This window comes from Monodelphis domestica, chromosome 2, assembly GCF_027887165.1.
Source record: "Monodelphis domestica isolate mMonDom1 chromosome 2, mMonDom1.pri, whole genome shotgun sequence".
In the NCBI taxonomy this organism is placed as follows: Eukaryota; Metazoa; Chordata; class Mammalia; order Didelphimorphia; family Didelphidae; genus Monodelphis; species Monodelphis domestica.
In genome coordinates, this window is record NC_077228.1 from 376,210,603 (window position 1) to 376,225,054 (window position 14,452).

At 35.2% G+C, this 14,452-nt stretch overlaps 1 protein-coding gene across 5 annotated transcripts in view; it reads right to left on the reverse strand.

The window, feature by feature from the left end:
- CDK19 (cyclin dependent kinase 19) overlaps nt 1-14,452 on the reverse strand; it is a 248,765-nt gene that overhangs the window by 115,510 nt on the left and 118,803 nt on the right. The gene's annotated exons all lie outside the window — the stretch shown is intronic.

The following is a 14,452-nucleotide window of genomic DNA, read 5'->3' on the forward strand; positions in this document are numbered from 1 at the left end:
TATAGGAGGCAAACGGTAGGGTAAACAAGGGCTGAGGTTTGGCAATACAGCAGCACAAAGGTAAAGGGGAAAGGAATGCAAGGGCAGAGATAAGAGTATAGTTAAACTTGCCAACTACTGGGTCAACACTCAATAAATGATGAGAAAAGAATGAGTCAAGTAAAGAAGTGATGGCTTGGGTTCTTTCAGTTCAAACAGCCAATTCCCCAGGTTAGGCCTTCATCACTTCATCTCCATTTTCCAATCAACTTTCCAAAGCCCTCTGGCATTTAAAGATCTTCATAACCTGGCCCCTATCTACCTTTCCAGTCTTCTTACATTTGAGCTAATACCAGTATACTGTGAGCTCTGGCTTCCTTCAAGAATCTACTCAAAGCCCATCTTTATAGGAGTATTTTCATAGTCCCCTAGCTACTAATGCCTTCCCTTTTCAAATTACCTTTCTTCTAGTCTGTGTATTTCTTGCATGTATCTTGTATATTATTTAAATATCTACCCCATTAGAATACATCCTCCTTAAAGGAGTGGAATATGGATTTTTGCATCCCTAACTCTCAACACAGTACCCTGCACATATTAAGTGTTTAATAAATACTTGGTGACTAAGAAAGAAGAATAGTTAAACCAAATATCACAGTGAAATGAAGAACAGGTTTAAGATGCTGAGATTAAAATGGAAAGACAGAAGGCTATGAGCAGTGGTCAGGGACATGGAATGGTAAGTAGGCCCATTTTATATGGGGCATAAGTATAGTAAAGACATGGGTCATGGGAGTGAAATTTAAACAAGTTGGAGAAAAGAGTATTTGAGAAGCCATCAACACATATACAAAAATCCCCTAATATGAAGGCAATGGTAAAGAGTAAAGTCAAGATAGTAGAGGGGAAGGAAGCATTTTTGCCTATTTCACTGATACCTACTCCACAACAACCTAGAAAATTCAACTGTCCTAATTCTGATCAAAAACCAAGAAAAAGTCACAGTGCATCATTTTCAGATCAAGCTAACGGAGACAATGAGGTCTGTGGACACTAGGATAGGGGACAGGGACAGAAAAGAGAGTAGAGTACTTAGGGGAAGAAGGGATTTGAAGGATTCCTGAACTACCATTTGGAGCAAGAATGAGTGCAATTTTGGAGATATGTGTCATATTAGCCAGTTCTGGGGCACACATTCAGGGTGAAGAGCAGTCAGGAGGTAACAGAATGCTGACTCTGTTCTAACCATTAGCCTGGCACTTAAGCTCACAGTGGAAAAACTAAGGCAGACCAAGGCCAAAAGGCATTCAGCAATTCATGCATGCTGAACCCTACAGAATTTACCAGCGGAATAACAGTGACTAATGTAATGGGGAAATTTAGGCCTCTGGGAGAGGGTTATAATATTGTAATGGCTAATATTGTAATGGCCAGTATCAGTCTACTGACACTCAACTACATATAAGTTAGCAAACAGAAATTTGGGTCAGGAATTTGCAGAGATCATACCAGGAAAGCAATGAATTCTTCTTCTCCAAACACACTACTATGTAAACACTAAAAACTATATAGGACACCAATTTGAGCTATGAAAGCAGCAGCAGGTTACAAAAGACAAAAGTTCAAGATAGGCATTTCCCACAAAAGTAAGCAGAGGCCAACACTAACATTAAGTTCATGGTCAAGAGATGGGCTGGAAGAGTACACAAACAGAAAAAGAAACAAACAAAAATAACTCGATCATAAAGCTACTGTTAACAGGAAAGCTCACAATACAAAGAAGAAGGCAATGACTTGAAAACTTCTACAAAGCCTCAAAGAAAAATGCAGATTGGACACAAGCCCATCAAGAATTCTTAGAAGAGTTAAAGTGATTTTTTAAGAGAACAAAAAAAAAATTTTTCTTAAACAAAATAAGAATCCTAGAGAAAAAAGGATAAATAAGAGCTATGCATAAAAGTTATGAAGAAAGCTAATTCTGTGATAAAAGAGGTAGAAAGCCTATACTTAAGAAAATAAATCTTTTATATTAGAACTGGTCATGTGGAAACTACTCCAAGAGACATAAATAAATAATGAAACAAAATAAAGAAAAAGGTTAAAGGTAACGAAAAAGTCTTATGGGTCAGGAACTGAGTCTCTTAAGAAAGAAGAATGTAAGCTCCTTTAAGGGCAAAGAATGGTTTTGTTATTTTTAAAACACCAGAGCTTAGCTTCAGAAATAGTAAGCACTTAAAAAATATATACTGACTATTGCTCAGAAAGGAAAGGGAATGACTTTGAAACCAGTAAGTTACCACAAAAAAGATATGAATTGAGTGACATAAAAGTAGTAAATAAACCTCAAAGGAAGTGAGGTTGCCGAGTAACAGTGGCAAAGAGAAAGACTGGAAGTTTGGCCCAATATGGGGACAAAGGCAGGGAAAATGGAAGGCAAAACCTGGAGTACAAGAGAAAGAGATACAGGGTCTTCTGAAGGGAGTCAGATTTCTAAGAATGAAGAAAGATGGGAAAAGAATAAGAGGAAGATGACTAGAATGAAAAGTAAATTTGTTAAGATACCAGAATGGAATAGGCAATAAGGCAGGAATACTTTGAGAGAGGAGCCAGAACTAGAGCTCAATCCTCTGAAAGTACAGTTCTGGTGATAGAGTTTTAAGAGTCGGTAACAGTTCTATCTAATAAGAATAATAATTCATCATTATGTAGCACTTTAACGTTGTAAAGTACTTTACATACATTTCTCTGTAGTTGTGAAAGATCAGGGCTTTGTTTTTACCTTAGAAATGACATAAGAGGAAAGCAGGCTTCACCTGAATAGATAGATTCCTCTTATTGCCACCTACTTAGCCACCACTCACAAGAATGCTCACTGGTAATGGCAGACTACTGAGTTTGGGGTTATTGGTTTTTTCTCTTTCTCACATGTGTGAAGTGTGAAATCAAACTTCCTTTGTCTATCAATGAGCAACTTTTAAATTAATCAATCAAGAACTCAAAACATTCCTACTTAACATTAAGTAAGAGAGTTTGCAAGTCACTTGCTAAAGTAGGTGACAACTCGAGAGGCCACTGACCAGCCCTTGGGCAGTACTAGGCAAATTGAAAGGCTGCAATTGTTTCCCGTAAAGTGGAGGAAGGGACAGGAAGGAACATGGACAAAAGACTATAAAAAGTCCTGAACTTCCTGTTCAGGGTCCTTGAACTTGAACCTTCCCCTTGGATCTTCTCCTTTGGACTGCTCCTGAGACTTTGCCTTCAGAGACTCTGCATTGAGGAGGTGGGTAAGTAGCTGGCCTTCCTTTCCAGGTTTCTGGAGAGACTGGTTCCAGAAAGGCCTTCCTTTCTGGAGGAAAGGAGGAGACTGCATTGGTGGAATCCTTGCTACCTGATCCTCTGGCTGAAGATTATTAAGCCTTGCTGGGGCTTTGCCTGCCACTGAAGCAGTGCTTAGAGTATTAGGCTAGATAATTCTCTACCTCCTTCTTACATTTTTCTACTTTCACTCTTTCTACCTCTTTGTAAATAAAGCCACTAAAAGTCATTTTGACTTAAGTTATGATATCTTTAAATCAGCAACCACAATATTACTATAGAATTCTCATATTTAGCATAAACCCTAAATTTTAAATCCTTACACATGCATTATAAAAATATAGGGCAAAGTAAGGACAGTTTCCACATAAAGTGAGGGACAAAATCTAGGATTCCCAAAAAAACAATATCACTAATAGGTAACAGGAAAATAGGACATTTACCTTATTGTCTTGTTATATATTGGTGGTGTTAGTGGTAAAAGAATAAATAGCAATACCAAAAAATTATTTAAAATAAATAAAGCAGCAAAAGAATAAAGTGCATAATAAAAAGATTGACTAAATTAAGTCTTTTTTTTAACCTGTACCTTCCATCTTAGAATTAATGCTAAGTATATTAATTAATACTAAGTACCAAGACAGAAAACCAGTAAGGGCTAGGCAACTGGGGTCAAATGACTTGCCCCGGATCATACTGCTAGGAAGTATCTGAGTCACATGTGAACCCAAGAACTCCTGTCTCCAGGCTGGCTCTCTATCCACTAAACCACCTAGTTGTTCCTTAAGATGAGGTCAATGATAGGTTAAGTGCTTTACTCAAGGACATTAAGGTCGCAATTGACAGAGATAGCATATGAACCTAAGTTTTCTAGGCAATAGCATTACCTTGGAACTCAAATCCTAAGTTGAAAAATCATGGATTTAGCTGGAACATTTAATTAGAACATAAATTACCCATACCTTGTAAATTCAATGGAATTAGTAAAAGTTGAAATCAAATAATTTTGGTGTCAACTCTAAAAAGTCTCTGATCTTTCTCCAATCAAAATTCCTATTTATTCTGTATTGTTAAATTTACTGGTTATTCAACAATAAGATTGAATTAACTAAAGTGCAAATTAAAAAAACTCCAAGGTGCTAATCTCATAACCATTAGATTGGAAAATGGGACAAAAATGAAAAAGTATTGGATGACAACCACACAAAAGTATGCAATTTGGGCAAATTGGTTTAATAGATATATAAAGCAATTCAGGAGGGGGAGTGGTACAAATAATAAATAAATAAGGCAATTTGAAGCTATAACCCAAAACTCACTAAAATGTGTATATCCTTCAACCCAGTGATATACTAGAAAAAATAATCTCCCCAAAATATCAAATTCAGAGGGAAAGAATCAATATGTATATAATATTTATAGCAGCACATTCTGTTGTAGCAAAAAACTGGAACAAAGTAGGTGACTATCAGTTGGGTAATGACTAAAAAATGATGATATATAAATATAATGAAATACTGTAAGAAATGACAAAAGGGATAGATTTAGAGAAACCTGGGAAAGACTTGTATAAACTGATGCAGAATGAAATAATCAGGACCAAAAGAACAATGTACAATATGAGCACAATGCTGTATATGAAAACTTTGAAAGATTTAAGAATATAATGTTCAATAAAATGACCACTCCATCTAGAAGCCTATACTTTCAAAGCATACTTTCAAAGGAGAAAGATAATGAAGACTGTAGGTAAGGTAGGTATACAGTAAGACATAAATTTTCAAACACAACTGTCAAACAATCCCTGCCTTCAAGGAGTTTATCTTTTGTAGGCAGAAAAAACATAAATATTTACAAAAATAATTACAAATGGAAACATTTTAAGGAAAATCTCACCAAAAAGTTAAAAAAAATAGGGAATACTAAGACCACGTGGTTAAACTATAATTAATCATACCTAGGAGACCTGTCTCAAGGAACAGCATCCCGATCTTAACCCCTAATATATAAGAATGACTTCTGAACCCACAGATTATTCAAAAACAATAGGTTTTCATCATTCTCTCACCCTAAAAATTGCAGTTAGTTGGATAGTAACTGAAGAGATTTAAATTAGGCATGTCTGAATCAAAAGAGGAATTCCCTTATTGCCAAATTGTTTTATTTCTTGCTAAAATTTATTAATTTATTATAAATATTAATAACAAATTAAAGAAGTTTTATAATCACATTTTAAAAATGTATTTAAATGTATATAATATCCTGGTTTTTCAGTCACTCCCACTATATCTCCATCAGTGACCTTTATTTGTCCATTTATTCTCATTCACTTTTCCTACATGATCTTAGCCTTCTGGTCTTGTGCCTTTTCCCCCACCCCATTATTTCCTAAAGGTACTTTCTATGCTTTCTATTTCCTCATATTTGTTGATATCTTAGGTATATTAAAATAGTCCTTTACATGCATGTACCACAATTTAACCATTACTTCATTGCATTTTTTGCAATTAAAAATAATGCTGCTCCAACAATCTTTGACAGTTTTGTTTTTAATTCAAACAAAGGCATAAAAAAAATCAAAAAAGTCTCAAAGTAATCTTTAAAACTTTCCTAGGTACTCTCTCCTTCCTCCAAATGTACTCCAAAAATTTGTATTCCCATAGATAGTAAACCTTTTGAGGACAAGAAATTCTATTTTTTAATCTTTTGATTCAAAGTTTACTATGTTCCTTGTACATAAGCAGACACAATGTTTATTAAATTGAATTCTAAATATCTCAATTTGAAAACTGCAAAATCTATCCAGTTTTAAAATATTTTAAAGATTTTACCAAACAAATTTATGTTGGTTGGCATATGGTCTGTTTCTGTCATCCCATGAATATTCCCAAAATACAAATTAATCTCTGACAGAAAATCTTTGGTGATAAATAACCTCAGACTGCCTACAAAACAATTCAGATTACTATAAGAAGTAGTAAATGTATGCATTCCTCAGAATGACCAAACAAAAGGAATCATTTCTAAGCAGAAACCAATGTCTCTTGTTTTTCTACAGAACTATGTAACCATACAAGTTAAAACACAGCTCTTCATGTATTTTATGCCTAACCAAATGTGGGTGTGTTTCAAAGAGTAATTCTACATGCAGGAATGCATTTCAATTATACCTACTTACTTCTAAGGCATAATATTTTGGCCTTCATTTTATATAATTTCATTACTTGGAGAAATGTCTACATAACTCTTAAACCAGTCTTGAAATCTTATTATGCATGTGCTATAAATCTTTCATCTACTTAACATTATTCATTTTGAACCCTTTGTTAATAAGGAATAGGCACAAGGAAATTTTTTTCTTTCTTTTTTTTGTTTAAATAACAAGTGATTTTTTAAACCCTTACCTTCTATCTTAGAATCAATATTTTTTTATTCCAAGACAGAAGAGTGGTAGGGTTGGGCAATGAGGGTTAAGTGACTTGCCCAGGTTCACACAACTAAGAAGTGTCTGAGGCCTAATTTGAAGCCAAGACCCAACCAACTGATTTTTTATATTACTGTATGAACCAGAACTTTTACTGCCACCCTTGGTATATCAAAGAATTACACTGGATACTTTTCTTCAACATTCTGAAATTGTCTTTAAAATTAACAAAAGAAAATTAGGGGCACTAATTAATTCAGAACTGAAAATTAATGGATAGTAGAATACTACAACTGAAATCTATAGATCATAATAAGTTTTAGAGCTCACAGATATTTTTAAAAATTTAGTTAAGACACCCCCTCCCCCTTTTATAAATGAAGAAACTAAAGCCCAGAGAGGCTAAATGGGTGACTTGTACAAAATCATCTAACTAATAAGTGAGTCAGGACTCCATTATATTGAGATGAGAATCAGATATTTCTTAAATATGAAAAGCCAGAAAATAAACAAACAGCATATGTTCACATATAAAGTCAGGTTCATTCTAAAGATTCTACATGTCTTCCTAATCTATATAGAGGCATATTCTGACAAAGACATTTATATATTAAACCAAATAGTCTAAATATAGTCTAAAATAATTCTTCTGTTTACATTCAGGGATTATTCATTACCATTTCACTCAAACCAGATCAAGTTTTCCCAAGTAAGGCTTTGGCGTGCAAAAATAATCCAAAATTAAGATTACAATTTAAAACTTATTCCTTGCAGTCTAAGGTATTAACCAAATTGTAAGGGAGAGGAGAGTGGACAGGCAAAGGAAAATCACTGAGAAATACAACTAAATTACCCCCCCCTACCCAAATCACAAGGTAAAAGGATTCTTCTGACTAGGAAAAGAAGGGCTTGTGGAAAGGACTAATTTCTAGTAGTTTGACAAAGTAAATCTTAGTTTTGAATGTCTCAGTTGTATAGCTCTTCACTATTAGCTGCAAAGCACAAAGACAATCTCTTGAGAGCCCATCTCCTCTAGCTCCCAAGCAACTCACCTGGGAGTCATTTCTGTATCCTCTGTGAGGAGCTCTGAGTCCATACTGCTCTAGCCCAGCCAACCCCTGCTGGCTTCCCCTTAGGATCAGAATCCAAATGTGAAAAGCACTCTGAACAGAACCTGGTGTTCATTAGTCATTAAACAGATCAGCTCTAAACAAAAAAACAATAAAGTCAAAATGATATTAGGTTTTATTTCACCATTATGTTAAAACACTGCACACACAAAACAAAAATAATAAGGGAAAGCCACAACAGATCAATTCATTGACAGCCATAATATTTTTAAAGGGCTACAAACACTAGAAATGTTATGACTTTTTATTAGAAAATTGTAATTATAAAAAACACAATTTTTTTAAATCCTAAAAAAAAGAAGAAATCTATATCAATAAAGAAACTATTTGACTAATATATTTAAAAGTTCACCTCACTTAACAGCAATGAAAAAATCTTTAGTAATTGCTACCTTTTTCCTACTTTTTTTTTAGGAGTAGCCTCCTCCTACTTACCCCAACTATCTTAATTGCCTCTTTAAATAAGTCATGGGGAGGCAGAGTCAAGATGGTGGCATAAATGCAGTAAAACTTCAGACCTTTGAAAAACATTCCTTACCAACCACAAACTGAATGCTCCTAAAGTACTGAAAATCAAACCTAACAACAAGACAGAGCAAAGGAACACTCCTGCTGGACTCAATTCAAGAGGTATGCCCACCCACCCCGAAAAGCCAGAATCCAAGAATATATGGGTTTAAGGGGAAGGCAGAAGGAAGGTCCCAGAAGGAAGCTCCACCCCGACCTAGAGCTCTAAGCCTCCAGTGGCAAAGGGAACCCCTGGGCAAGCACAGGCTCTGCTCTGGAGGGTATACCTTGTGGGCAGGGCTGTGACAGGCTCAGAAGGAGCTAGAGAGGGAGGGCAGATTATGCTGCCTGGTCAGTGGCAGAGACCCTCCATAATGCTCCAGCCTTCCAGGAGGTTTTGGCCTCAGAGCGCATCCAGCCCAACCCAGCTAAACTTAATCCCATCAAACAATCCCATCAAAAGTATTCAGAGGTCAAGGAAGCCCAAGCTCCAACACCACTCCCTCACAGACTGATGGACTTTAATCCAATCAAAAGCATCCAGAGAACAGGGAAGCTCAAATTCAAACAGCCCTCCCCCACAGACTGCACAGAGAGATCTGACAAAGCTCCAAGAAGGGAAACTGACAGAAAGCCCCAAAACCAAAAAAAAAAAAATTGGAGCAAGAGAACAGACAAATACGGGGAGCAAAGAAGGGATTAAATATAAGCAAACAAAAGAAAAAGAAGAAAGAAATTACAATCGACACTTTCTGTACAGACACCGAACAAAGAGCAAACAGAACAGAGGAGGAGGCAAGCAATAAAACAGAAATCCCAGCAAATTGGATACAGGCTTTGGAAGAACTCAAAATGCAATTCAAAACACAATTAAGAGAGGCTGAGGACAATTGGGAAAAGAATTTAAAAACTAAGATAAGTCATCTGGAAACAGAAAATACTGTCTTGAAAGCAAAAATTAACCAGCTAGAAAATGAGGCAAAGGAGATGAAAGATGAGGCAAGGAAGAGCAAAGATGAGGTAAAGAGAATGAAAGATGACTTCCAAAGAAAATCAAACCAGAAGGAGAAGGATGACCGAAAAGCCAGGGATGAAATCAAGTCTTTAAGAACCAGAATACAACAACTAGAATTAAGTGACTTCACAAGGCAGCAAGACACTATAAAACAAAACCAAAAGAATGAAAAAATTGAGGGAAATATGAAGCATCTCATTCACAAAAAAAGAGGATATAGAAAATCATTCGAGGAGAGACAATTTAAAAATCATTGGTCAACCAGAAAACCATGACAAAAGAAAAACTCTGGACATAATACTACAGGAAATTATCCAAGAAAACTTCCCCAATATTCCAGAACAAGAGAGAAAATTGGAGATTGAAAGAATCCACAGATCACCACCTGTACTAAATCCCCAACTGACAACACCCAGGAATGTTATAGTCAAAATTAAAAACTATCAGACCAAAGAAAAGATATTACAAGCTGCTAAGAAGAAGTCATTCAGACACCATGGAACCTCAGTGAGGATAACCCAGGTTCTGGCTGCATCCACACTGAAGCAAAGAAAAGATATTACAAGCTGTTAATAAGAAGTCATTCAGATACCATGGAACCTCAGTGAGGATAACCTAGGTTCTGGCTGCATCCACACCGAAGGACCGAAAGACCTGGAATATGATATTCCGGAAAGCAAGGGAACTAGGTCTACAACGAAGAATCAACTACCCAGCAAAATTGACTATATTCTTACGGAGGAAAGTATGGTCATTCAACAAAAGAGAAAAATTCCAAGAATTGGAAAGAAAAGACCACCTGAACAGAAAATTTGAGGCCCCAGCACAGAACTCAAGAGAATCATCAAAAGGTAATTTAAAAAGGGGAAAAAAAGAAAAACAAAACAAAAAACACTTTTTTTAAGAGACTCAATGAGTTAAAAATTATATGTATCCCTATAAGAAAAAAGGTCATTGGTAACTCTTAAAAATTGTTATTAACACCAGGGCAGCTAGAAGAATTACACTTACAGGGAACAGTGACAAACATAAATAGGTGTATAGACATGTGTATGCATAAATGCATATACATGTGTGTATATATGCACAAGAGCTAAAAATGAGGTTAATAGTAAAAGAAATGGGAAAAATGAAAAAAGGGGGTAAATTTACATGTCACAAAGAAGCTCATGACAGGAGGGGAGAGAACATCAATACACTGGAAAGGTAAAGAGGTTAGAGATAGGAAATACTCAACTCTTATGTCATTGAAATTGACCCAAAGAAGGAAGAACAATCCAATCAATTGGGGCAGAGAATAGATTTGCTCCCTATTGGGGAGTAGAAGGGTAACAAACAGACTGGTGGGGAGCAAAGCAGTACAAAGGAGGGAGAGGGCAGGGGATGGTAGTATTAGAAAGACTGCAGGGAAAATAAGGGGGGGAATAAAAAGGGTGGGGGTAGTAAGGGAAGTAAAATAAGGGTGGGAACTAGGGGAACTAATTAAAAACAAACATTGGTGTAGAAGTAAATAGTGAAAGAAGAAACAGCAGTATCAGCAATAGAAATCAAAATGCTAGAAAATACACAGCTAATAATCATAACTCTGAATGTGAATGGAATGAACTCACCCATAAAACACAAGCGAATACCAGAGTGAATTAGAATCCAAAACCCTACCATATGTGGTCTACAAGAAGCACACATGAGGAAGGTAGATACGCATAGGGTGAAAGTAAGAGGATGGAGCCAAATCTATTGGGCATCAACTGATAAAAAGAAGGCAGGAGTCACTATCATGATATCTGACAAAGTCAAAGTAAAAACAAATCTAGTTAAAAGAGCTAGGGAAGGTAATTACATCCTGATAAAAGGCAGTATACACAATGAGGAAATATCCCTACTCAACATGAATGCACCAAATGGCATAGCATCCAAATATCTAAAGGAGAAACTAGTGGAACTCAAGGATGAAATAGCTAGAAAAACTATACTAGTGGGAGATTGGAACCTTCCTCTATCCAAACTAGATAAATCAAACCAAAACATAAATAAGAGGTAAGAGAAGTGAATGAAATCTTAGAAAAATTAGAGTCAGTAGATATGAGGATAAAAATAAATAGGGAAAAAAAGGAATACACCTTCTTTTCAGCAACACATGGTACATTCAAAAAAATTGGCCATGTATTAGGGCATAAAAACATTGCAAACAAGTGCAAAAGAGCAGAAATAATGAATGCAACCTTCTCAGATCACAATTCAATGAAAATAATAATTAGTAAGGGTACATGGAGAGGTAAATCAAAAATTAAACAATATGATTCTCCAAAACAGGTTATGAAAAGAACAAATCATAGAAACAATTAATAACTTTATTGAAGAAAATTACAATGATGAGTCATCCTTTCAAAACCTATGGGATGCAGTGAAAGCAGTACTCAGGGGGAAATTTATATCCTTCGGTTCATATATTAACAAATTAGGGAGGGCAGAGGTCAATGAATTGGTCATGCAAATTAAAAAACTAGAAAGTGAACAAATTAAAAATCCTCAGATGAAGACTAAATTACAGATCCTAAAAATCAAAGGAGAAATTAATAAAATCGAAAGTCAAAGAACTATTGATTTAATAATTAAGATTAGAAGCTGGTACTTTGAAAAAAACAAATAAAATAGACAAAGTACTAGTCAATCTAATTAAAAAAAGGAAAGAAAAAAACCAAATTGACAGTATCCAAGATGAAAAGGGAGACCTCACCTTTAATGAAGAGGAAATTATGGCAATCATTAAAAATTATTATATGGCAACAAATATGGCAATCTAGGTGATATGGATGAATACATACAAAAATATAAATTGCCTAGACTAACAGAGGAAGAAATAGATTACCTAAACAACCCCATATCAGAAAAAGAAATTGAACAAGCGATTAAAGAACTCCCTATGAAAAAATCCCCAGGTCCAGATGGATTCACAAATGAATTCTATCAAACATTCAAACAACCAATCCCAATATTAAACAAATTATTTGACAGAATAAGGAGAGAAGGAGTTCTACCAAATTCATTTTATGACACAAATATGGTACTGATCTCAAAGCCAGGCAGGTCAAAAACAGAGAAAGAAAACTATAGACTAATCTCCTTATTGAATATAGATGGAAAAATCTTAAATAGGATACTAGCAAAAAAGACTCCAGCAAGTCATCACAAGGCTTATTCACTATGACCAGGTAGGATTCATACCAGCAATGCAAGATGATTCAATATTAGGAAAACCATCCACATAATTGACCATATTAACAAGCAAACAGACAAAAATCACATGATTACTTCAATAGATGCAGAAAATGCCTTTGATAAAGTACAACACTCATTCCTATTGAAAACACCAGAAAGTATAGGAATAAAAGGGCCTTTCCTAAAAATAATAAACAGCATATATCTAAAACCATCAGCAAACATCATCTGCAATGGGGATAAACTAGAAGCCTTCCCAATATGATCAGGAGTGAAACAAGGATGCCCATTATCACCTCTATTATTTAACATTGTACTAGAAACGCTAGCAGTAGCAATTAGAGAAGAAAGAAACTGAAGGTATTAAAATTGGCTATTAGGAGACCAAGCTATGACTCTTTGCGGATGATATGATGGTGTACTTAAAGAATCCTAGAGAATCAACCAAAAAGCTAGTCAAAATAATCAGCAACTTTAGCAAAGTTGCAGGATACAAAATAACCCCCCCGCATAAGTCATCAGCATTTCTATATATCTCCAACCCATTTCAGCAGTAAGAATTAGAGAAATTCCATTCAAAATCACCCTAGACAATATAAAATACTTAGGAATCTATCTGCTGAGACAAACACAGGACCTATATGAACAAAACTACAAAACACTCTTCACACAATTAAAACTATATCTAAAAAATTGGAAAAACATTGATTGCTCATGGGTTGGATGAGCTAACATAATAAAAATAACAATCCTACCCAAATTAATTTACTTATTTAGTGCCATACCCATTGAACTACCAAAAAACTTCTTTACTGACAGAAAAAAAACATAACAAAGTTCATTTGTAAGAACAAAAGATCAAGGATATCTAGGGAAATCATGAAAAAAAAATGCAAAGGAAGGAGGACTTGCAGTACCAGCTCTCATACTATACTATAAAGCAGTGGTCATCAAAACAATTTGGTACTGGCTAAGAGACAGAAAGGAGTATCAGTGGAATAGACTTGGGGTGAATGACCTCAGCAAGACAATCTATGATAAACCCAAAGATCCCAGTTTTGGGGACAAAAATCCACTATTTGATAAAAACTGCTGGGAAAATTGGAAGATAGTATGGGAGAGATTAGGTTTGGATCAACATCTCACACCCTACACCAAGATAAACTCAGAATGGGTGAATGACCTGAATATAAATAAGTAAACTATAAGCAAATTTGGTGAACACAGAATAGTATACATGTCAGTTCTTTGGGAAAGGATTTTAAAACCAAGCAAGAGCTAGAAAAAAATCACAAAATGTAAAATCAATAATTTTGATTACATCAAGTTAAAATGTTTTTGTACAAACAAAACTAATGCATCCAAAATGAGAAGGGAAGCAACAAATTGGGAAACAATCTTCATTACAAAAACCTCTGATAAAGGTCTGATTACTCAAATTTATAAAGAACTAAACCAATTGTACAAAAAAATCAAGCTATTCTCCAATTGATAAACGGGCAAGGGATATGAATAGGCATTTTTAGTTAAAGAAATCAATACTATTAATTAAGCACATTAAAAAGTGTTCTAAATCTCTTATAATCAGAGAAATGCAAATCAAAACAATTCTGAGGTATCACCTCACAACTAGCAGATTGGCTAACATGACCTCAAAGTAATGAATGCTGGAGGGGATATGGCTAGGTCAGGACATTAATTCGTTGTTGGTGGAGTTGTAAATTGATCCATCCATTCTGGAGGGCAATTTGGAACTATGCCCAAAGGGTGCTAAAAGACTGTCTATCTTTTGATCCAGCCATTGCATTGCTGGGTTTGTACACTGGATTTGCACCCCAAAGAGATAAGGAAAAAGGCATGTAA